The sequence below is a fragment of the Schistocerca serialis genome, chromosome 6, assembly GCF_023864345.2.
Source record: "Schistocerca serialis cubense isolate TAMUIC-IGC-003099 chromosome 6, iqSchSeri2.2, whole genome shotgun sequence".
Taxonomy (NCBI): domain Eukaryota; kingdom Metazoa; phylum Arthropoda; class Insecta; order Orthoptera; family Acrididae; genus Schistocerca; species Schistocerca serialis.
Window position 1 is genome coordinate 751,331,154 of NC_064643.1, and position 25,560 is coordinate 751,356,713.

The 25,560-nt window shown below is 43.9% G+C and overlaps 1 pseudogene; it reads left to right on the plus strand.

Annotated features, from left to right (window-relative positions):
* The first annotated feature begins 1,058 nt into the window (after nucleotides 1–1,058).
* Nucleotides 1,059–1,176, plus strand: LOC126485470 (5S ribosomal RNA; annotated as a pseudogene).
* Nucleotides 1,177–25,560: the final 24,384 nt, after the last annotated feature.

The following is a 25,560-nucleotide window of genomic DNA, read 5'->3' on the forward strand; positions in this document are numbered from 1 at the left end:
TTGAATGGACACCTGGGGCCGTAATATGACATTGGATTTTTGTTGCTAGGTGGGGTCGCGTCAGAGATATGAAGGTCAACTTTTTTTTTTTTTTTTTTAATGGGGGTGCTATAGTTTGGTACTTATTTTCTGAGAGCGGCATATCGCGACGAATTCCGGTGTCCATCCTCGGCTCTCATACCCCATGGAACCCAGGCCCCTACGGATTCCCACTGGGAGAAGTGTCTGGCACGTCCCGTGTTGAATTAAGCCGTGATTTGTTGCACTGTTGTCCTTCTATCACTACTTACGATCGGTTTCTGACGTAGCCTGTCACGGTCATTGAGGGTCGCAGGAAGGACGGTAGTTCGTCTTTTGTGATGCCCTCATTCAACCATTCACGATACAGCTGGACACGACTGAACGCGTGAAACTGAATACCTGCACCAGTACCGAAATCGAAATTCCCATCCGTCGGGCACCGACGACCATATCCAGTTCTGACGGCGTCAGCTCACAACGGCGTTATGTGTTACACAGGTCACTTGCACAACCACTTCTCAGAAGTGTCGTCAAAATAAAATAAAATAACATCTTAACTACAAAGATGTTCAAGAATTTTTTGATATTGACAATTATTTAACTAGTTGATGGACCAACAGAGACTTCTCAGAAGATCTCCAGCACGACTGCAATTGTCTCAGGAGGGGTGTGGTGCGCATGCAACACACCTGCGCCAACAGCACCAACCGTCCTATGGCATTTGCTAAGTCAATGTATGACCCGAAGGGAAAAATTCAAATTATTGACAACATAAAATCTTGGAGGCTCAGGTACACACACTGCTCGATCTATCCGTCTTGATCCAAACTGACTCGCTAGAAGACATCACATCAGTGAACACACTTGCACTAACAAGGAGCCTACTTCTTACTGAAGTCAATGGAGGCTCACAGTCACACATTGACAGTTATCTCGCAAAGGGAAAATGTTCACGTGAACGTTTCTGCATCTCTTAACTTATACAGTTATAAGTGTCAGTATTCACTTCTAATTACGATGCACCCTATGTAGATCGCAGCAACGGCCTTGCCGCAGTGGATACACCGGTTCCCGTCAGATCACCGAAGTTAAGCGCTGTCGGGCGTGGCCGGCACTTGGATGGGTCACCGTCCGGGCTGCCATGCACTGTTGCCATTTTTCGGGGTGCTCTCAGCCTCGTAATACCAATTGAGGAGCTACTCGACCGAACAGTAGCGGCTCCCGTCACAGAAAAGTATCATAACGACTGGGAGAGCGATGTGCTGACCACACGCCCCTCTTATCCGCGTCCTCAACTGAGGACAACACGGCGGTCGGATGGTCCCGATGTGGCTGCAGACGGAGTGCTATATAGATCGTATTTTCAATTATGAGTATTTTTACTTTTGTTTTCAACTTATGGGCACACTCTAGTAAGGTACTCGATCCACTGTATCACCATATTTTTTAGTAACCTATTCGATCCACTGTATCACGATATTCTTTAGTAACCTACCCGACCCACTGTGTCACGTCATGAATAGTACCTAAATACACTACTGGCCATTAAAACTACTACACCACGAAGATGACGTGCTACAGACGCGAAATTTAACTGACACGAAGAAGATGCTGTGATAAGCAAATGATTAGCTTTTCAGAGCATTCAAACAAGGTGGGCGCCGGTGGCGACACCTACAACGTGCTGACATGAGGAAAGTTTCCAACCGATTTCTCATACACAAACAGTAGTTGACCGGCGTTGCCTGGTGAAACGTTGTTGTGGTGCCTCATGTAAGGAGCAGAAATGCGTACCATCACGTTTCCGACTATGATAAGGTCGGATTGTAGCCTATCGCGATTGCGATTATCGTATCGCGACATTGCTGCTCGCGTTGGTCGAGATCCAATGACTGTTAGCAGAATATAAAATCGGTGGGTTCAGGAGAGTAATACGGAACGCCGTGCTGCATCCCAACGGCTTCGTATCACTAGCAGTCGAGATGACAGGCATCTTATCCGCATGAATGTAACGGATCGTGCAGCCACATCTCGATCCCTGAGTCAACAGATTGGGACGTTTGCAAGTCAACAACCATCTGCACGAACAGTTCGACGACTTTTGCAGCAGCATGGACTATCAGCTCGGAGACCATGGCTGCGGTTACCCTTGACGATGCATCACAGACAGGAGCGCCTGCGATGGTGTACTCAACGACGAACCTGGGTGCACAAATGGCCAATCGTCATTTCTTCGGATGAATACAGGTTCTGTTTACAGCATCATGATGGTCGCATCCGTGTTTGGCGACATCGCGGTGAACGCACATTGGAAGCGTGTATTCGTCATCGCCATACTGGCGTATCACCTGGCGTGATGGTATGGGGTGCCATTGGTTACACTTCTCGGTCACCTCTTGTTCGCATTGACGGCACGTTGAACAGTGGACGTTACATTTCAGATGTGTTACGACCCGTGGCTCTACCCTTCATTCGATCCCTGCGAAACCCTACATTTAAGCAGGATAATGCACGACTGCGTGTTGCAGGTCCTGTACGGGCCTTTCTGGATACAGAAAATATTTTCGACTGCTGCCCTGGCCAGCACATTCTCCAGATCTCTCACCAGTTGGAAACGTCTGGTCAATGGTGGCCGAACAACTGGCTCGTCACAATACGCCAGTCACTACTCTTGATGAAATGTGGTATCGTGTTGAAGCTGCATGGGCAGCTGTACCTGTACACACCATCCAAGCTCTGTTTGACTCAATGCCCAGGCGTATCAAGGCCGTTATTACGGCCAGAGGTGGTTGTTCTGGGTACTGATTTCTCAGGATCTATGCACCCAAACTGCGTGAAAATGTAATCACATGTCAGTTCTAGTATAATATATTTGTCCAATGACTACCCGTTTAGTCCGCAGCTCGTGGTCGTGCGGTAGCGTTTTCGCTTCCCGTTCCCGGGTTCGATTCCCGGCAGGGTCTGGGATTTTCTCCGCCTCGTGATGACTGGGTGTTGTGTGATGTCCTTAGGTTAGTTAGGTTTAAGTAGTTCTAAGTTCTAGGGGACTGATGACCTTAGATGTTGAGTCCCATAGTGCTCAGAGCCACTTGAACCATTTTTGAATACCCGTTTATCCTGTGCGTTACTTCTTGGTGTAGCAATTTTAATGGGCAGTAGTGTAACCCGTGGAAACGTCGACGTTGATGAAACTCTAACCTAAGTACTAACTTGCAAGTTCGATCTATAGAATGATAAGACTCGGAGTAAAACACCCGTTGCAAACTGGCTTATTAATTGCAAGGCACTGCTGAGCGGATTGTGTGTGTAACACTCCCTCTGGGACCCTGCGGTCGTGGCATCCACGCCACCTTGGCCGCTCGCAGTATCCGCTCGACCAGAGCGGCGGTTTGACGTCTGGTTGCGTGCGTGGCGGCAGTCTGTCTCTGTGCGTAGGGCTGCGTGGGGCGCTGGCAGCAGGTGTGGGCGCGGAACGGCGCGCACGCACGACACGCGCTCACGCAGTCGCCCAATTGCTGCCTACATCTCCCCCCAGCACCCTAAAACCGCAGTGGCCGACATCATGAGCCAGTAGCTTACGCCGACGTGCTCTTCGCGCAGTACGACTCGCTCGGTTTGTAATGGCTTTGTGAATGGCATGAATGGAGATAAATTCGTGGAAATTTCGATGGAACCAATGATGACTGGAGACAAAAATGTTTTCTGGTGTACTGTTATTGAAGGGGTGTATATCCACACTGCGGCGGCAATACTTCATCGATGTACAATGAGTGAGTTCGAAGTGTGCTTGTTATCTGTTTTCCATGGAAACTAAGCTTAACATTAGTAGAGTGTGCAGCCTTAATTAGTGTAGGTACAAATAAAAAGTGAAATGTTTGTGGGTGAAGCTGACGATACCTCGAAAACCATTCACCCTAAATCAATGGTTTTTACACCCTCCGTTTTCGTCTTGGTGCTATGATGGTTCTGCCGTAGTAGCTGTTGGCTTTTTCGAGACATGAATTTCTGAAATGGTCCTGATCATCAGGACAGATTATGTCTCCGTCGCATCTATTTATTTTGCAAGAGAAAATAATCGATATTATTCTATGATGTTTTTCAGCGTTAACGATTTTTTTCGAAAGTTAAGGAACGTTTCCGAATGTCCTTGAATACAACTTGGAAACGTCACATGTCGCATTAATCCGCAGTCCGGTAATATCATCTTAGCCGATGAACTGGGCGACATACTGAAGACACCCATCGGAAAAGTGCATTTGCTTACAGAGAGAAAGTACCGGGTGATCAAAAAGTCAGTATAAATTTGAAAACTTAATAAACAACGGAATAATGTAGATAGAGAGGTAAAAATTCACACACATGCTTGGAATGACATGGGGTTTTATTAGAACCACCCCATATTGCTAGACGCGTGAAAGATCTCTTGCGCGCGTCCTTTGGTGATGATCGTGTGCTCTGCCGCCACTTTCGTCATGCTTGGCCTCCCAGGTCCCCAGACCTCAGTCTGTGCGATTGGCTTTGGGATTACCGGAAATCGCAAGTGTATCGTGATCGACCGACATCTCTAGGGATGCTGAAAGATCACATCCGACGCCAATGCCACACCATAACTACGGACATGCTTTGCAGTGCTGTTCACAACATTATTTCTCGACTACAGCTATTTTTGAGGAATGATGGTGGACATATTGAGCATTTCCTGTAAAGAACATCATCTTTGTTTTGTCTTACTTTGTTATGCTAATTTTTGCTATTCTGATCAGATGAAGCGCCATCTGTCGGACTTTTTTTTTGTTCTAATAAAACCCCATGTCATTCCAAGCATGTGTGTCAATTTGTACCTCTCTATCTACATTATTCCGCGATTTATTCAGTTTTCAAATTTATGCTGACTTTTTGATCACCCGGTACCTAAACAAAGCAAGGTAATCTGAGCGAAAAATTCTAGCAACATAGAATGACGTAGTTCTACAAACACAGGAGCGTATGCAGGATACGATATCAGGGGAAGAAAAAAAAAATTGAAATCCATTGAAATAATGATGAACTAAGACGAAATAAATGCTTTTAAACAATACCAACGAAGTGGAAATATTAACCGGAGAAGAAAACGGTTGGTCAGTATCCATACCACGAATTCCACTCATTTGAACTGGTTTACCACTCAGTTTTAAAAGGCTCCAATTTCTGCTGCGACTTGCATTCAGTATGGCTATAAATAAATCACAAAGCCAAAATTTCGAAGTGTCACAAAATTTATTCATCTTTGCACCCAAATGCACCACACGAAATGTAATTTGTGGAAATAAACTTTGATAAATTAGATGATTAATTGCACATTTCTTCCAGTTCCGAAAATAAATTAAGAAAATAGCAAGTTATGTGGGTCTTTTCCAGTTAGTATAATATACGGCTCAAAAGAAATAAGGGAATATGACTTTGGGCGTCTGGCATACTCCATTGATCAGTAATTGAGCAATGGATATATTACCAAATTATACCCTTATATTCAAAAAATAAGAACACAACAAAACACCACTTATCCTCTAACCATAAGAACAACAGAAATGTCCCACATGTATCGGAAACAAAGTGGAAGAAATCTTTCATCCCGTCAACATGGGCGCTTTCCATTGGACTTCTGAGTGTTTCAGTAACGTGTGTGCCCTCTGTGAACGTTTAACTCTGCCTGACACCTACGTGGCACTCTCCGTACACGTCTACGGAGGTCGTACTGAGGTATCCGTTCCCATTCTTGAATAAGAGCCAGTGAGTTTTCTTGCATGGTCTTTCGTGGGACAGGACGACCACAAACACGTCTGTCAAGCACGTTGCACGTACGCACGATGTGGTTTAGGTCGGGACTTACCGCCGGCCAATCCATTACTTCAGTGTCCATGGTTCGCAAGACCTCCCCCCTGGCACCCGCCACATGGACCGTAGCAACAGAAGGAACTGAGGCCCACCACTGTATGTAGAAGCCACCACATAGTCCGAAACGATCTGTTCGACGCACTGCCTAGTGGTAAGGCGTCCATGGACAACAAGATCCGTATGGTGGCCATCACTGTAGTCTCCGCATAACATCAAAGAACCCCTGATATGTGTCAATTTCTTGGACAATATCTGGCAGGTACTACCCACCATGGGTCTCAGCACACGAACGCGGCCAGCACTGCGCGTCAGAGGATATCCGGACTCATCTGTGAATAATGCCTTCGGCCAATGACGGAGTTGCCAGTTGACTTGGGAACGGCAGAACTGAAGGCGAGCTGGAAGACGTTTCCGTGTCAAGTGGTGTACTCGAACACGACGTGTGGGTCGTGAGGTCCCTTCTCGTAACCTGTCCATTACAGTCCGATAGGACACAGCGGCTCCAGTGGTCCTTCTAAGGTCGTCTTGCAGTGGTCTGGCGGTAACCGTACGGCGCCGCAACGCAGACGCGGCCACATACCGACCTTCACGTGGGTTTGTAATGCACTGGCGACCTTGTCCAGTTCTCCCTGTAGCCTGTCCGCAACCTATACATGACACATGGAGAGACACCGACGTCAGCAGCAACACGACCGAAAGTCCATCGCCGGCCGCTGTGGACGAGCGGTTCTAGGAGCTTCAGTCCGGAACCGCGCTGCTGCTGCGGTCGCAGGTTCGAATCCTGCCTCGAGCATGGACGTGTGTGATGTCCTTAGGTTAGTTAGATTTAAGTAGTTCTAAGTCTAGGGGACTGATGCCCTCAGATGTTAAGTCCTATACCGCCTAGAGCCATTTGAACCATTTTGAAAGTCCATCCTTCTCGGATCAAACAGACTACCCTTGACACTTGCACTGTATTAAGATGTTATATTGTACGTTCTTGGCTGAATACAACGTCAAAAGATGACATCTGCCACCTGTGTACCCTTGTAACGCCGGAAATGCATATCCTCCTATTTCCATCTATTGTACTATAATTTGTTTTCCTTATTTTAGTTACCTGAATATATGACATTTCTGTGTCTATACATATTGTAATTGTTTTACTATTTGTATATATATATATTTATGCATTTATGTCGATGTATAATTGGTTTGTTTCGTAAATATTATTTGTATTTTTACGCTGGGTCTTGCCTAGGGAAAACTGCTATCGAACGATTACGTCGATAGGTCGTGTGAAGAATCAAAGTGTGTAGGATCTTTGGTAGTGTTAACTCTGCCGCGTGGAGCGCGGGCAGAACAGTGAGAGTCTGGCTGGAGTAGCGAGTGGAGCAGGTGTGTTGTGTGACGCTCCCGCGAGTTGCCGCGCTTTCGGGGTTTGGCAGCATGTAATTGCGCTCGACTCGCGATGATAGTTTCTGACATGGTGTCGCGGACGGGAAGCATTAGCTGGCGCACATCAAGAGCCCGTTTCGCCTGGTGACCGTGTCGAGAAGAAGGCGCGCCAACATCCAGCTTCTGCAACAGCGACGGCCGACAATGAGTGACTGTCGCCACCTCCTCGATCGACGGCTTCGAACCTTCAATCAACCAACAAGGAAGACTAAAAGCACGTAAAGTTTCAGAACTGTATGGCAGACCTCAGCTTTTCAAATTGTTCCATTTGCCTCGCAAAATTACAGCAACTTAGCATGAACCTTTGTTGCTCATTGTCCCAATTGCATTGCCAAGCAGGGTCCCTTCCTTTTCCGAAATGAACCCGAGTGTCGTTGAAATTCAAACGCCAGCATAATTCCATTTCACTGCTTTAATTTCAAAGTTCAGCTGGCTACAATATTTAGATTGCACAAGCACAAATTAAGAGTGCGAGTTTTGTTACCGTATTTTAGTTACCTGTGACTGCAGCTCAGCTTGGTACGTACTAAATTTTACTATTGTTAATAGTTCAGAATCATTTAATTCAAGTTCAAAGTAAAATCTCTTGTTTCTAAATTGCGTAGAGTCAAGTTGCTTTTGAAATGATTGTTGAGGTAGTCCAAGACTAACCGTATTTTACTGGATTTCGATGTGCTTCAGAAAGAAAGCTCACTATTAACTTCAGTCACTAAATTAACTTTCGATTTTCCGGTTTTATTAATTCTTTTGCTAAATTAAGTCAGAGTGTAGCGAAATTTATTACTTCTGACAAACTTTCAGTTTTCACACTACACGTGTCAACCTTCAGTTGCCACGCTTCTAGTGTTAATTATATGTGTAATAACCTTTCTTTTTCAGTTACTATAGTAATTGTCCTTAGGACTGGCGACCGTGATTTCCCCCAAATCTCAAATATCTAATTATCGCTAGTTAATTGTTAACGTAACGGCCGCACATTTACTTTCTTTATTAACTTTATCCCTTTTCAAAATTAATTTCCACCAGTTTCATTTGCATTTTTCCTTTCATTTAGATGTAACCCTTCCCTCCCTCTTTACCGATAGATTAACTTCGGTGACGATTGCTTTTCCCAAATTTCCATTAGGTACACGCGGTTTAATTTTTCACTGTCTTTAAGGTCGATAAGTGAGGGGGGAGGTTACACGTGGCGACCTGGTGACAGGACAATCTTCAAATTTGAGGTTGTTCTGGACACGAATTTTGCATTGTACAAATCTCGTAACAAAGTACTGGTTACGAAATGGTCGATACGTCAGCGAGAATATTCGTGTGAGGAATCCTAATTAGAGTTGAGATTTGGCAGTTATATTGAAAATTATTAAAATGAGTGAAGGCAACAATTGCCAAAATTTGGTAGACTTGGATACGGAACAATCGGTCGAACAGTGGGAAACGCGCACCGCGGTACCCATTGTTCAGGGGCAGGCGGCTAGCATGAAAGACGCGACCGGCGAAACGCAACAAAGAGCAGAAATGGAATTCCAAACTTTAGAAAATGTTTCGGAATCAGAAGTGAAAATCAAATCTGAATCCCTTGATGACGAATACGGGGGGACAATTAAAGAGGAAGCCGCTACGGAAGTAAAACCGGTAGTTTCCGGGAATTTAACTGATTTATTGAACGTTTTGATTAACGAAATCAAGAGTCAATCGGTCAAGCAAGAAGCTCAGTCTGAAAAATTTGAACGGATGCTAGACAATCAGAACAAAGCTATTAACGTTGTTAACAACAATGTTGGAGTTGTTAACACAAAAGTTGATAAAATCAAAGAAGATATTGTTGTAATTAATACCGAAATCGGTAATCTTAAACAGGAAATGATAGGCGTTCAGGCGGAAATTGCGAGCATAAATACTCGTTTTAATTCTGAAATTAGCAGAATCGAGAAAAGTGTAGGAGAATCAGTTGCTCCGATCATCGAGAATAAGGTGACGGAACAAATTCAATTAGTGAAAAAAGAGGATCAAAAGAAGGTGGAAACTTTAAAGGCTTTAGTATCCGAAGTAGATACCAAAGTGACGAAGCAGGCTAATACCTGCGAAGAGAAAAAGAGGGAAGTGGAAACGCTTGCGACAACCACTTGCCAAGTGATTACGAGGGTGTCGGAATTAGAAAGGAAACTTGACGAAAAACAGAGCTATGTGCCAATCTGTGCACATAGTTCGGAGTTGTTGACGAAAGAGGAGCGGTTCGACCCCTTGAAAAAAGGCGGTATACACCCGACGGATTTCATTAAAAATTGTGAAAGAGTTTTACCCAGATCATGGACTGATGAGAGAAAAATTAATGCGATTATTGATGTGTTGGCTGGTGATGCCAAGCGTTGGGGCTTAAACCTCAACATTACGAACCTGACTTTTGACGAATTTAAAAATTTGTTTCTGGCTGAATACTGGTCAGAGCAAAAACAGCAAAGTGTCTGGCGCGAATTTGTCGTATCGAGGCCTTTCGATGCGAATTCGCGCGGCTCGATGAAGGAGTTTTGTGAGGGCTGGATCCGCAAGTTGGAATACTTGCGTGATCGCCGCACGGAATCCGAAATAGTCTGGGAACTCTACAAAAAGCTTCCAGATGACACAAAACGCTACGTAGGGAGCAATTACAGAACAATAAATAATTTCCTGGAAAGAGTGGAGGATGAGGACAATTGGCGCAATAATCGCGACAGTGGTAGAGGCCGTGGTAACAACAATGGGTACCACAACTACGATAACCATGGGAATAATGCATACCGCAACCATGGCAGCAATAACAATAATGGTTCGGACCGTAATAACAATCGATACAATGCAAATAATAACAGGAATAACGGAAACCAGTATCATACTAGCGTGATACGGGCTTCGCGCAATAGTAATAACGCCAGAGGGTGTGATCAGCCGCCTCAGCAGCATCCGGGGACCGTATCTGCTGGGACGAGACAGGGAAACCATTAGCCGCGCCGGTGAGGGGCCGACCGGGCGTGGAGAAATTTTGGCGGCCCAATAACAGGAGAAAACCCAGGTGTCGTCGTTATGAAAATTCCGTATGGTCTAATCAACGGCGGGAGAGTGTGCCAGTGTTAGGAGAAAGGAGTGCGTCCACAAGTAGTAGATCAACTGTATACACGGCAGTAGAAAATACATTCACTGTCAGTGAGAACAATTTAAGTAGTGTTCCGGAAATCGATTATAAGGTGCCTGCTGTAATACCCACAGCGGAACTGGAGATTGAGTTTAAGAATGATTCGCAATTGTTGAGAGAAGATCAGATGTCGGATAACACGTCCGTCATTGAGCGAGGGGATGCAGAGAGGGATGAGGTCTGGTTAAGGCAGTTCGGTCGCTTATACGACGAACTAAGAGATTATAGGGGCCTGTACGGGAGAAGTATTTATGGAGAGCGCGGGCAGAATTTGCCGCGTCTCGTCCCACAGGAAGATAGTATTTGTGAAGTGATGGAAAGTTCTGGCCCTAACCGGCAGACTTTACCAGAAATAGTTGATGTTAATGGGGAGCACGAGCAAGATGCGTCGTGTTTCGTCCCGCAGGAGTTGAATGGTGAAGTAGTAACGGAAAGTTCTGGCCCTAACCGGCAGACTTTACCGAAAGTTATAGTGATAGAAGTAGCCGACCCATCCGACGCAAACCTCCAGTTTAAACGTTGCGAGAGTATTAAGGAGAAAGATTATGAAAATTTTAGTGATAGCTGGACACGATTGGTACAAAAGCACGCAGATTACAGAGTGTATGAGGTTAGAGCTGACGTTATACGGTCAGACGATAACAGTGTGGGTTGCGCAGATCTAGAGGAAGTAATTGCAGATACTACTGGGCACATTCCTCCAGGTAGATTGGCAGATGAGATCAATCTGACTAAAGAGGAATCAACGAAGGTGACAATTAGTGAATTGATAGCAAAGCAACACTCACTAGTTGACGAGTTACAGGAAAAGGTTTCGGTATTGGAGGCGACGCTACAGACTAAGCCTCAGGACAGACGTGTTGAAATTAAAACTGTATGTGAACAGAGGCTGAAAAAGCCGCCAGATAAACCGGATTTGGGATCAAAGGCGGATGGTTTTTTCTGGAATGACCTGGATATAGACGAGGATTTACTGTGGGAAAATAAAGAAACCGTCGAGGACAAGTGTAGACAGATAGTAGCGTCTGTTAATATGCACGACCTACAACTTAACGTGTTGATTGACACCGGTGCAGAATTGAGTGCTGTATCTGGGAAAATATTTGAGTTACTGAAAGACAGACCTGGCATCGTAGTTATGCCAGTAACAGGAGTGAAAATTATCGGTGCTACTGGGAAGGTCAGTAAACCGGTCACAAAACAGATTTTGTCAACTTCGAGATATGTGGGGCACGATTTGAACAAGAGTTTGTCGTCGTGCCAGACTTAACTACGGAAGTAATTATCGGGTTAGATTGGCTGTTAAAGTACCGTGCAGTGATTAACTGCGAAAGCAAAACGTTGACATGTACGTCCCAAGATAAAACAATAGTAGTTAGTTTTGACGAGGCAGGAGACGGTGTGCATAGGCAATACCAGCCTATACACATTGTTAACTGGCTGAATGGTATTGACGTAGGTATGAATTTGAACTACTATAACATGAGGAATTTCAACATTGACAAAAGTGTAGAAAGTGAATTGGAAGAGATAATCAAATTCCCTCCACGGATTAACATTAGTATTGGTGTGAAAAAAGATCGTTTGCGAGAAGTAATGAAGCTAAAAGCCGATGCTCGCATACGTCGTCATGACGCTAAAGCGCGTTTTGCTAAGTTTGCAATCGGAGACTTAGTACTTGTAAAAGCTCATGAGAAATCGAGCGAGATAGACCATGAAATCTCTAAATTTAAGTTTGTTTATAATGGACCATATAAAGTCATTGGTATACCTCACACAAATGCTTACGGAACATTATAGACTTGAAATTGTACCGACCTAGGATCGATTAATACCACACAATGGGTAATTTATACAGTATGTAAAATAGAGTGTAAGTTTTAACGATTTGCTAGATTGCCATGCTTTTGACTGACCAAGGTCATTAAAGAAGTTGTAATTAATAAGTAATTAATTTTGATTAATCAATTTGATTTTAATCAATTTAATCATGATCTAATCAACTGAAAAGTCCAAGCTGCTAGTTTAAGTTTTCAGCTGAGTCACAGTAGATTAAGGAATGTAAATATGATTTTGTAAATAGCTGTAAGATTTCATGAATATGTGTTTTACTAGTCATTGCCGATGTACTTAGACGCTGTTTTAAGTTTCAGGCTAGTACATGCGTGTGATGATGGACAGTGTTGAGTTATCCACTGTGATAGTATTAAGGGACTCCTTGAGATTACTCGGGAGTGAATTTTTCCTAAAGAATTCAGTGAAACAGACGTTCTGGAAACGCCGTCACAAGGGCGAGTGAGATCAAGCGTGCCGCACACGCGGGCGCAACAATACTGGCGAGGCGAGCCGCTGTCGGCTCTTGTGCCGCTGTTGGCTCTTGTGCCGCTGTCGGCATTCTTTGTACTTGCGAGTACGAAAGGCGGAATAGTTTTTCTTCCCGGACAGCTGATGTGAAAGAATTCTGCTGTCAATATTTATGTTTTTTTCGATCTACTGAATATTATTTTCTTGTTTAGCGTTAAGTGGAATCTCATGACGAGATATTAATTATGTAAAGGTTATGTAAAAATGTGTATTCTATGTAATTAATTATTAATTTGCGTATTTTGATCTACCTGTTTTTATGACCATGTACTCTGATTAATTTTGCAAATAGTATTCCATTTCTCATAGTGTTACGAATTTTAATGATTTTGGAATAGCTAAACCATTTTCTATATCTTCTATGAATTTTAATATGTTGTCAACCTGTTTTATTTTGTGCAAGATGACAGAGTGGAATAAGATTAGGAGTGTCCCCACTCAATTATTATGGTCTAAAAATTGATTTATGATTAATTAGACGAATGCTAAATTTTGTTGATGTTTTGAGCATATGCATTTCCGCTGTTTCTTTTTTGGGACATTTTCTGAGTCTGTTTACGTTACACGAACATCCTCAGACAATGTGGGGCACGTGTAACGCCGGAAATGCATATCCTCCTATTTCCATCTATTGTACTATAATTTGTTTTCCTTATTTTAGTTACCTGAATATATGACATTTCTGTGTCTATACATATTGTAATTGTTTTACTATTTGTATATATATATATTTATGCATTTATGTCGATGTATAATTGGTTTGTTTCGTAAATATTATTTGTATTTTTACGCTGGGTCTTGCCTAGGGAAAACTGCTATCGAACGATTACGTCGATAGGTCGTGTGAAGAATCAAAGTGTGTAGGATCTTTGGTAGTGTTAACTCTGCCGCGTGGAGCGCGGGCAGAACAGTGAGAGTCTGGCTGGAGTAGCGAGTGGAGCAGGTGTGTTGTGTGACGCTCCCGCGAGTTGCCGCGCTTTCGGGGTTTGGCAGCATGTAATTGCGCTCGACTCGCGATGATAGTTTCTGACATGGTGTCGCGGACGGGAAGCATTAGCTGGCGCACATCAAGAGCCCGTTTCGCCTGGTGACCGTGTCGAGAAGAAGGCGCGCCAACATCCAGCTTCTGCAACAGTGACGGCCGACAATGAGTGACTGTCGCCACCTCCTCGATCGACGGCTTCGAACCTTCAATCAACCAACAAGGAAGACTAAAAGCACGTAAAGTTTCAGAACTGTATGGCAGACCTCAGCTTTTCAAATTGTTCCATTTGCCTCGCAAAATTACAGCAACTTAGCATGAACCTTTGTTGCTCATTGTCCCAATTGCATTGCCAAGCAGGGTCCCTTCCTTTTCCGAAATGAACCCGAGTGTCGTTGAAATTCAAACGCCAGCATAATTCCATTTCACTGCTTTAATTTCAAAGTTCAGCTGGCTACAATATTTAGATTGCACAAGCACAAATTAAGAGTGCGAGTTTTGTTACCGTATTTTAGTTACCTGTGACTGCAGCTCAGCTTGGTACGTACTAAATTTTACTATTGTTAATAGTTCAGAATCATTTAATTCAAGTTCAAAGTAAAATCTCTTGTTTCTAAATTGCGTAGAGTCAAGTTGCTTTTGAAATGATTGTTGAGGTAGTCCAAGACTAACCGTATTTTACTGGATTTCGATGTGCTTCAGAAAGAAAGCTCACTATTAACTTCAGTCACTAAATTAACTTTCGATTTTCCGGTTTTATTAATTCTTTTGCTAAATTAAGTCAGAGTGTAGCGAAATTTATTACTTCTGACAAACTTTCAGTTTTCACACTACACGTGTCAACCTTCAGTTGCCACGCTTCTAGTGTTAATTATATGTGTAATAACCTTTCTTTTTCAGTTACTATAGTAATTGTCCTTAGGACTGGCGACCGTGATTTCCCCCAAATCTCAAATATCTAATTATCGCTAGTTAATTGTTAACGTAACGGCCGCACATTTACTTTCTTTATTAACTTTATCCCTTTTCAAAATTAATTTCCACCAGTTTCATTTGCATTTTTCCTTTCATTTAGATGTAACCCTTCCCTCCCTCTTTACCGATAGATTAACTTCGGTGACGATTGCTTTTCCCAAATTTCCATTAGGTACACGCGGTTTAATTTTTCACTGTCTTTAAGGTCGATAAGTGAGGGGGGAGGTTACACCCTCACTAGAAAACAATGGGACACCGGTACCCACTTTCTTCTGAAGGGTCACCTGACACTCACATAGCTAATTGATGGCGAAACATTTTAATTGTTGCCTTCACCGAAAGAGAATATCTCTAGCCATGGAATAAGACTACAAGTATCGCCTGCATCAAAATACATTTAACATACCGGACGCTGACACGAGTATTCCCCTAATTCTTTTTAACAATGTAAAAAGAAAAAAATCCATTGTACTAATATCTAAACCAGCTAAACACATTATTGTGCATTTGCAGGACGTATACTCAAGTACGTCAACAATGTAGTGCAGATTGTCACCCTCTTTAGAGCCGATGACGCCTAGGTGCATCAGATGTCTGCGCCTAACTCACACACTGGTCTCTGGGCGCAGAGCTGGCCCCCGAAAGCGTCCCAGATGAGATCAATCGCATCCAGGGCACGCCAAAAATGGTTCAAATGGCTCTGAGCACTATGGGACTTAACATCTGAGGTCATCAGTCCCCTAAAACTAAGAACTCCTAAACGTAACTAACCTAAGGACATCACACAGATCCATTCCCGAGGCAGGATTCGAACTTGCGACCGTAGCGGTAGCGCGGTTCCAGACTGAAGCGCCTAGAACCGCTCGGCCACAGCGGCCGGCGGGGGAAGTATCAAATATGGAGGATGCAAGTGGTGTTAATTACGTTCAGGTAGTCCATAGCTGCCAAGCTACCTTCAAATACTACCAAAGGTTCCATGGAAGCTTAAGTGAATAACACCGAAAGCACAATACCCCCTCCATCGGCATTTGTGTGTGATGCAGTGAGCGTTCAGAGTAGCCGTTTGCCTGAATGACGATGTATCCAGACACAATCACCGACCTGGTGAAATAAGAAATGTGATTCATCGGACCAGGCGAACACGTTTCCATTGAACCACAATCCAATCTTAATGTTCTCGTGCCCATTGCAACCGTAAGTGACTATCTCGTTGGAGCAACATGGGAATACGTGGATATCGTCTGCTGCAGATTCCCATGTTCAGCTGTGTCGCTGAACGGCGTGTGCCAAAACACTTTTGCCTGTACCGGCGTTGTACCGCCACAGATCAAAGACTGTTCTACTTTACTGAGCGGGTAAGCCTTCAACTTTCCAGCTCAAGATCCCAGGTGACGACACATAACGATGTGCCCTTTGTCAAAGTCGCTTATGTCAGTGGGCAGTTGAGGAAAATTTTAAATCATTTTTATTTTGTGGTCAAATATTCTCCCCGTCGCCAAAGTCGTCAGTTAACCTACGGGAGGGAAAGCGTTTGTGTCATCATTCCGTGAATTGTGAAAGCTTTGTTCTGTCTGTCACCTTACTTCGACTGCTTGTGTCTGTATCCTGTTTTCTGAGGTGGAGATGGGAGACTATCTCAGCATTAGCCTAAACCAGCGCGCAAAACTGCCTATAAATCACATTCATTCTAGCAAGTGTACTAGGCCAACGATCCTTACCCTGCTTCTCCTATATGCTGAAAAGTCAAAGAAACTGGTACACCTGCTTAATATCGTGTATAGCCGACGCTAGCACGAAGAAGTGCCGTAACGCTATCTGGCATGGACTCGACTAATGTCTGAAGTAGTGCTGGGGGAAACTAACACCATGAATTACGCAGGGTTGTCCATAAATCCGTAAGAGTACGAGGGGGTTGAGATCTCTCCTGAAGAGCACGTTACAAGGCTCAACAATGTTTATGTCTGGAGAGTTTGGTGGCCAGCGGAAGTGTTTAAACTCAGAGGAGTGTTGCTGGGGCCACTCTGTAGCAATTCTGGGGGAGTCACACTGACCTGCTGGAATTTCCCCAAGTCCGTCGGAATGCACAATGGACATGAGTGGACGCACGTGATCAGACAGGATGCCTACGTACGTGCCACCTGTTGTATCTAGACGTACCGCGAGTCCCATATCACTCCACCAACACACACCCCACACAGTTACAGAGCCTCCACCAGCTTGAACAGTGCACTGCTGACAGGCAGGGTCCGTGGATTCGTGAGGATGTCTCCATACCCGTACACGTCCATCCGGTCGATACAGTTCGAGACGAGACCCGTCCGACCAGGCAACATGTTTCCAGTCATCAATGCTGGTGTTGACGGGCGTAGGAGAGGCTTAAAGCTTTGTGTCGCGCAGTCATAAAGAGTGCAAGTGTGGGCCTTCGGCTCCGAAGGCCCATATCGTTGATGTTCCGCAGAATGGTTCGCACGCTGACACTTGATGGCCCAGCATTGAAATCTGCAGCAATTTGCAGAAGTTTTGCACTTCTGTCACGTTGAACGATTCTCTTCAGTCGTCGTTGGTTCCGTTCTTGCAAAATGTTTTTCCGGCCGCAGCGTTGTCGGAGATTTGATGTTGTACTGGATTCCTGATATTCACGGTACACTCGTGAAATGATCGTACGGGAAAATCTCTACTTCATCGATGCCTCGAAGATGCTGTGTGCCATTACTCGTGCACCGATTGTAACACCACGTTCAAACTCACTTAAAGATCGATAACGTGCTACTGTACCATCAGCAACAGATCTAACAACTGCGCCAGACACTTTGTAACCTCTCAACAGATAAATTCCGTAACTTCCCAATAAAAAAGTGACTAACCTCCCAATAAAAATGTGTCTCATGTATAACCTTTCAACAGAAATCTCATAATGTAACCTTTCATTAATTAACTGACTGTGACTCTAAACGGGTACATCTGGACGTCAGCAGTGCTGCGTCAGGCCCTGAAAAATCATTCTGAATAAACTGAAAATTCTTACCTCAGTGATGTCGCAGGATAACGCATATATATCTGCTCCTGTAAGAAATTTTTCTGGCACAGCTCAGTGCAATGCTGGCCACTACGTTTCTAGCATTTGTAGACTTAGACAAAAGCTTTTGACAACGTTAACTGGAATACTCTCTTTCAAATTCTGAAGGTGGCAGGTGTAAAATACAGGGAGCGAAAGGCTATTTACAATTTTTACAGAAACCAGATGGCAGTTATAAGAGTCGAGGGGCATGAAAGGGAAGCAGTGGTTGGGAAAGGAGTGAGACAGGGTTGTAGCCTCTCCCCGATGTTATTCAATCTGTATATTGAGCAAGGAGTAAAGGAAACAAAAGAAAAATTCGGAGTAGGTATTAAAATCCATGGAGAAGAAATAAAAACTTTGAGGTTCGCCGATGACATTGTAATTCTGTCAGAGACAGCAAAGGACTTGGAAGAGCAGTTGAACGGAATGGACAGTGTCTTGAAAGGAGGATATAAGATGAACATCAACAAAAGCAAAACGAGGATAATGGAATGTAGTCAAATTAAATCGGGTGATGCTGAGGGGATTAGATTAGGAAATTAGACACTTAAAGTAGTAAAGGAGTTTTGCTATTTAGGGAGTAAAATAACTGATGATGGTCGAAGTAGAGAGGATATAAAATGTAGACTGGCAATGGCAAGGAAATCGTTTCTGAAGAAGAGAAATTTGTTAACATCGAGTATAGATTTAAGTGTCAGGAAGTCGTTTCTGAAAGTATTTGTATGGAGTGTAGCCATGTATGGAAGTGAAACATGGAAGATAACCAGTTTGGACAAGAAGAGAATAGAAGCTTTCGAAATGTGGTGCTACAGAAGAATGCTGAAGATAAGGTGGGTAGATCACATAACTAATGAGGAGGTATTGAATAGGATTGGGGAGAAGAGAAGTTTGTGGCACAACTTGACAAGAAGAAGGGATCGGTTGGTAGGACATGTTTTGAGGCATCAAGGGATCACAAATTTAGCATTGGAGGGCAGCGTGGAGGGTAAAAATCGTAGAGGGAGACCAAGAGATGAATACACTAAGCAAATTCAGAAGGATGTAGGTTGCAGTAGGTACTGGGAGATGAAGAAGCTTGCACAGGATAGAGTAGCATGGAGAGCTGCATCAAACCAGTCTCAGGACTGAAGACCACCACAACAACAGCATGAAAAACAACAGATTTTCTTTACGATAGTTCGTATGACTATATACAGGAGAAATTAGTAAGAACTTTAAATTCGGATGAATGACTGTCAAAACGTATCCCTATAAGAAAGATTACTATTGAAAGATTTTTCGAAAACATTTACATGGGACTCGGATATAACGATAGTACAAAAATCAGTTGTAGCAATTAACAGTAATATTTTGCTTTTACCTTATACTACATGGCTCAGGCACCGCCATCGTTCTCCACGACCGGCCTTGGTGATCCCATGACTCTACTGCCCGTCTCGAGCTACAAAACACCACTACTGGACTGCACTGCACGAACTCTAGGACAGAACTGCTCTCTGAGAGCTATACAACTCGACAATTGCTCTCTACGAGCGACCTGACCCAACCGCCCGTCTGCGAGCTACTACTACTACAGCCGACACTGCTCTCTGGTCTGCGATTCTATTGTAGCTTACATATCGCAGGCAGCGCGGAGCAATCCATCGAAATTACGCTACTGGGCATTAAAATTGCTACACCAAGAAGAAATGCAGATGATAAACGGGTATTCATTGCACAAATATATTATACTACAACTGACACGTGATTACATTTTCACGCAATTTGGGTGAATAGATCCTGAGAAATCAGTACCCAGAACAACCACCTCTGGCCGTAATAATGGCCTTGATACGCCTGGGCATTGAGTCAAACAGAGCTTGGATGGCGTGTACAGGAACAGCTGCCCATGCAACTTCAACACGATACCACAGTTCATCAAGAGTAGTGACTGGCGTATTGTGACGAGCCACTTGCTCGGCCACCATTGACCAGACGTTTTCAATTGGTGAGAGATCTGGAGAACGCGCTGGCCAGGGCAGCAGTCGAACATTTTCTGAATCCAGAAAGGCCCGTACAGGACATACAACATGCGGTCGTGCATTATCCTGTTGAAATGTAGGGTTTCGCAGGGATTGAATGAAGGGTAGAGCCACGGGTCGTAACACATCTGAAATATAACGTCCACTGTTCAAAGTGCCGTCAATGCGAACAAGAGGTGACCGAGACGTGTAACCAATGACACCCCATACCATCACGCAGGGTGATACGTCAGTATGGCTATGACGAATACACTCTTCCAATGTGCGTTCACCGTGATGTCGCCAAACACGGATGCGACCATCATGATGCTGTAAACAGAACCTGGATTCATCCGAAGAAATGACGTTTTGCCATTCGTGCACCCAGGTTCGTCGTTGCGTACACCATCGCAGGCGCTTCTGTCTATGATGCAGCGTCAAAGATAACCGCAGCCATGGTTCAAAAATAGTTCAAATGGCTCCGAGCACTATGGGACTTTACTGCTGTGGTCAACAGTCCCCTAGAACTTATAACTACTTAAACCTAACTAGCCTAAGGACATCACACACATCCACGCCCGAGGCAGGATTCGAACCTGCGACCGTAGCGGTCACGCGGTTCCAGAGCAGCCATGGTCTCCGAGCTGATAGTCCATGTTGCTGCAAACGTAGTCGAACTGTTCGTGCAGATTGTTGTCTCGCAAACGTCCCCATCTGTTGAGGCAGGGATCGAGACGTGGCTGCACGATCCGTTACAGCCATGCGGATAAGATGCCTGTCATCTCGACTGCTAGTGATACGAGGCCGTTGGGATCCAGCACGGCGTTCCGTATTACCCTCCTGAACCCACCGATTCCATATTCTACTAACAGTCATTGGATCTCGGCCAACGCGATCAGCAATGTCGCGATACGATAAACCTCAATCGCGATAGGCTACAATCCGACCTTTATCAAAGTCGGAAACGTGATGGTACTCATTTCTCCTCGTTACACGAAGCATCACAACAACGTTTCACCAGGCAACGCCGGTCAACTGCTGTTTGTGTATGAGAAATCGGTTGGAAACTTTCCTCATGTCAGCACGATGTAGGTGTCGCCACCGGCGCCCACCTTGTGTGAATGCTCTGAAAAGCTAATCATTTGCATATCACAGCATCTTCTTCCTGTCAGTTAAATTTCGCGTCTGTAGCACGTCATCGTCGTGGTGTAGGAATTCTAATGGTCGGTAGTGTACATCTGCTCGAGTGCGCTAGCAATAAATTCCTTAGTCATGGGCCTCTTACAACTTGTTGTCTTACATAGGTGTTGCCGACCGCAGCGCCGTATTCCGCCTTTTTACATATTTTCGTATATGAATACGTATGCCTATACCAGTTTCGTTAGCGCTTCACTGTATATCTTGCTGGTGTTTTTCACTCCTGCCAGGCCAGCAATAACCAAGAAAGAGAGAGGAAATCGCGTGGGCGAAGGCAGAAGGTAAGACCGGCATGTGTGCTCGCCTGCTGGCCCCTAATATGACAACGTATTTAGCGCCTCGGCAGGGGCCGGTTTTTGCCCGCTCTGCCGGACCAGCTCATTAATGCCGAAGATAGAGTGAGCCGGCGCGCACCCACTTCTTGCAGACGGGTCCCCCTCCCGGGATTAAGCAGGCAGCTGCCCGTCGCCTGTAGTGTAGAGATGGGCAAACTCGTTCATTCTTGGGAACTAGTTCACTGCTGATCGTTCTTTTTTGGGAACCGTTCATCTTTACTCGTTCACCGTTCTTTTGATTGGTATATGGTTCTTACGAAAAACTGAAAACTAGTGGTGTAGGTGACCGAAGGATGGAGGGCACCAAGAGGGGGCACTTGCCTCCTCCCTGGAGTATAGAGTTTTTATTCATTACAGAATTCTTACACACTTTTAGAAGTAATTTCCGTGATTCTCTAGAATCTGTCGTTTAGCCAACCGTAGCGTCGTGTGGCTGATCGTAGGGAAGTAATATAGGGTGGCGCACGGAAAACAGGCCCCGAGTACCGACTGCTCGCCAATTACAGACGATGTGTTGCCCGTTACGAGCAGATACAACAAACAGACAAACATGTAATAATTAGACAGTGAAGAAATAACAAGTTAATGCAAGCAACAATTGCGAAACAATCGATGACGATGTGTAGACAGCTGGAGAAGAGAACATGAAAATCTCACTCGACGCGCATGGGCTATAGCTCATGTAGTTTTGTAAACCTTTTGGTGGCTGTTTCCCAACTTAATAGACCACAAGTGTCTTGTATGAAATCCTTCGTTTCGACTTCCACTACATAGTTACGCTACGTTGTAAACAATAATCGTTTACACCCTGTATATGCTTCACGTTGTCTCTGTGTTCGTAGGCGAAGTAAAGATTTTGTGGAAGCATAAAATAAAATGTGGTTTTCTCATCATACTTGCATCACACGCTTAGTAAAAATGGGGTTTTTATGTTGCAATATTTTATGTTTGTGTTGCAATAATAATAATAACTAAGTTCACAGTAATAAAGTTTTTGTTTTGAAAGCTCCTTCTGAACAAATGTATTTGAGATAATAAGTAAATACGATTTTATGACAATCTATGTCTTTTCAAATGGAGAGGCACCGCTTTTCCTACTAAGCCAAAATGACCCACAACCCACTTTCTTTTCCAAAGAAACCAAACTAGCAGGTAATGCAAATTGGAAACAACCAAACTTGAAAATAATTACAGCCTTCCTAAATGTAATGTTTTGTATGTGATAGATACCCGAAAATCGTTTTATATGAATTCTCTTACACTAAAAATTAAGCAAATTATTGCAAGTTAGTTGCTAAATCAAATCGATGAAACCAAAAAATATATGAATAACAAAAAAACTTTCCTTGTTATAAGTATGTCTTCTGCTGTTCATCGATATAATGAAGTGAGACGAAATGCCCTTTTGTTACCCGAAAATACGTACCTATTCCACACAACGTAATTTTTATGTAATTTACGTAACTATAAAATACTTTTTGATTACCGGTCGTGGACGCTGAATAGCCAGAGCCAAGTGCAAGAACAATTTGGAACGCATGTAAAGTGGGCGAGCGCAGTGAACGAAACGAACAACTGGATACTGAACTAACTAGGAGCAGTCGGCAGTGGAACTGAGACAGGTGACCATGCGAAGAACGACGAGTGCTGGCGAGGGAGACCGAGACTGAGACGAACACGCGACCGAGGCTGCAACGAGAACTGCCGAAGTGACCGTCGCGACCGAAGTGAACTAGTGAACTATGAACCGATCGTTCCTCGTTCCCAGGAACTATAAGTAGACCGCCGCGACCGAAGTGAACTATGAACCGATCGTTCCTTGGAATTCGTTACTCGGTCCTTTCGTTCATCTTGGTGAACCGTTCCTTTGCACCCGTTCGTTCGCGAACTACCCATCTTCACTGTAGTGACCGAGGCGGCGTCGCTGTGCTGACGGGTCGGGCACGGGTCGTTCCGCATTCCGGCGCTTTGTCGAGTCCGCCACGAGCCAGACTCGTAAGCCGACGAGATCGGCTACACAGCTCCGAATGACCGGCTGAAAACACTCCGCTGCAAGTACGACGGGAAGAGGAATGGTGTGCTGATGTGGGTGTGCGAACGCGCTAACTCAATCCTCGAATACGGGCTCCGCATTACATAAATAATACTACAAGTGGCAACGCTTTGCAACCAACCGCTCCTTTCGCTAATACCGACAAGTTGGCCTTGTCAGTTCTTAGCAGCATAAATTGTATCATTTTAACACTAGCAGCTATTGAAAAACCGCGCCGTTCTTGCAATCCGGTTTCGCGTGTTTCCTGTCAGTAAGCGTGTTTCCTTATTTTATGCGTGTTTGCGTTGCTCCCTTAATAACCTGATTTATTCCAGTGGGCCAGGAATGTTTCTCATTTTCGGAACCCGAAAGAGAAATAAAAGTGAGCTAGTGCTTGAACGTCTTTCACAGCGTACGTTATCAACACGGCAGCATAGCTGTTTTGCTTTCCGACGACGGTGGTGCAGTCGTTACAGGTGCAAGTCACAAAGCAGGTAATTTGTTGTCAGCAGTAATCCATTCGTCGCGGATGACTACAGCTGGAGGCCGGAGCAATGGCCATTACGCTACGTAATACACCAACCAACAGCGTCGTCCTGAAGCTTTTGCATTTTATACTCACTTTTAAGTGCATGTTCAACATTAACTATTTGTACCACGTATAGCGTCCCCAGTGAAATAATAAGAAAACACTTAAAAAACAGTATTTATAAAGAAGAGACGTTTAAAAGTCGAATTATATATATATATATATATATGTTGTTGTTGTTGTGGTCTTCAGTCCTGAGACTGGTTTGTTGCAGCTCTCCATGCTACTCTATCCTGTGCAAGCTTTTTCATCTCCCAGTACCTACTGCAAGCTACATCCTTCTGAATCTGCTTAGTGTATTCATCTCTTGGTCTCCCTCTACGATTTTTACCCTCCACGCTGCCCTCCAATACTAAATTGGTGATCCCTTGATGCCTCAGAACATGTCCTACCAACCGATCCCTTCTTCTGGTCAAGTTGTGCCACAAACTTCTCTTCTCCCCAATCCTATTCAATACTTCCTCATTAGTTATGTGATCTACCCATCTAATCTTCAGCATTCTTCTGTAGCACCACATATATATATATATATATATATATATATATATATATATATATATATATATTATAATTTACCCGTAAAATAATAATTTCTCTGTGTAAGTTTAGAGTGCAAAGAAATAAAACAAAATGATCTAAAGAGACGACAAGATACGCTCTTTTGTTAATTTTTTAGTCGTCTTCACTTCTTCTCTTGTCTTGGTTGTGTGTAGACGGACATCTTGCGAGTGCTGGCAAATGTAAGCATATTTGTACTGAAACACGTATGCAGCGATGGCGAGCCATGACAATCTCTGACCAGAGAGTAGTAGCGCGTGCGAGAGAGCAGTTGCAAGCAGTCTGTCGGCAGTTGTAGTCTTGTACAGTTGCGGGTAGAGTCGCGAGTGGGACGCAGTCCGCGGGCGTCGACATGGGTCTCTGGTCAAGATGCTGAATGAGGTATATTGTTAAACAAGGTAATGAAGCTGCATTGCGCACATCAGATAATGTAATGTATATTTATTGTAATTAATTTTCAAGAAGTGCCCCAATAATAATTTTGTTTTCAAAGCATTTTTAACAAAAGAGCTATTTAATTGAAAAAATATTTCCCTTGCATTCCTTAAACAAAAGTTTCAGTTAAATTCAAAGAATATGTGCGATGCATTTCCTCCAAGCTATGGCGAAGAATAAGAGCAGAATTTAGACATGCAGTTTTACTGAGGTAAGAATTCGGATTATTGCACAGGGCCAAAAGATCGACATTTCGGTCTAATTGAGTTTTCATTGTCACTGAAATTTCATTATCATTGAATTACCTTTCATTTTTGGAATTGTTGTTTATGTTATATGAGAAAAATTATTAAAGTTAATTATGTGAGTGTTACATTGACATCACTCTTTTCCTCAACTTTGAGCAAATAATTCATTAGACTCTCCGTTTGAAAATTTCATTGGCAAATACACTCCTGGAAATGGAAAAAAGAACACATTGACACCGGTGTGTCAGACCCACCATACTTGCTCCGGACACTGCGAGAGGGCTGTACA